Source organism: Filicampus tigris, chromosome 12, assembly GCF_054856515.1.
Source record: "Filicampus tigris isolate MCC_2025a chromosome 12, RoL_Ftig_1.0, whole genome shotgun sequence".
Classification (NCBI taxonomy): domain Eukaryota; kingdom Metazoa; phylum Chordata; class Actinopteri; order Syngnathiformes; family Syngnathidae; genus Filicampus; species Filicampus tigris.
The window spans coordinates 2520213-2521308 of NC_141228.1; positions in this window are offsets into that span (position 1 = coordinate 2520213).

A 1096-nucleotide genomic window follows, 5' to 3' on the forward strand; every position below is an offset into this window, starting at 1 on the left:
TTTGGCCAATCTGTCTTTATACTTGATCAACCGTCCGACTGCTGGTAACAGTCAATAATGCTAAGAGGGTTCACTGACCAACAACCACCATGACCCCCCGTCCAACTTGCACAAGACCTGAATAATATTTAACCTGAAAATGTTATGATCTCGGCGGCACGGTGGTCGACTGGTTAGCGCGCCTGCCTCACAGTTCAGAGATCGTGGGTTTGATCCCAGCCCCGGCCTCCCTGTGTGGAGTTTGCATGTTCCCCCCGTGCCCGTGTGTTTTTTCTCCAGGTACTTCGGTTTCTTCCCACATTCCAAAAACATGCTTGGTCGGTTGATTGGACACTCTGAATTGCCCCTAGGTGTGATTGTGAGTGCAAATGTTTGTTTGTCTTTGTGTGCCCTGCGATTGACTGGCAACCAAATCAGGGTGTCCCCTGCCTACTGCCCGAAGACAGCTGGGATAGGCTCCAGCACTCCCCGCGACCCTTGACAGGATAAGCGGTATAGATAATGAATGGATTGATGGATGTTTTGATCTCTTCGATGTTGCTTTTCATGATTATATTTTAACCAAAAGTCATATACTCTATTTTTGTTGTTCACTGCATCATTTTGATTGGATTTAGTTGTTTCATGTTGTCTTGTTTCCAGGCATTCCTCTTACTGTGTGTCTGCCCATAAGGCTTTTGTCTTCAGCTTCTTGACAGCCCTGTTCCTTGCATCTACTAATTACCTCCCTCTGGCCACTCATGTCTTGTCTCATGTCTTGTCATTGACGCCTTGTCTCGTCAATTTGTTATTACTTAGCTCTCTGATTTTTTTCAATTCAACTTTATTTAAATAGTGCTTTCACAAACACTGCAGCTGAGTGCTGTAAACGAAATATAAAATAAGAATAATGCAATCAAAAATACAGTAAATGAAAATATTATTATTATTAAAAATACACAAAGGTTCCCTTCACATTGCCACTTGGTGTACAGGGGGTGCTGAGTTTTATTCCCTCTTGATGTACGTTTTAATCTGCTAGAAATGACAGGTGAGGAAGATTAACATTTCCACAAACCAGTATGAGGGTACTGGGTTCATAGACTCACATTTGCGA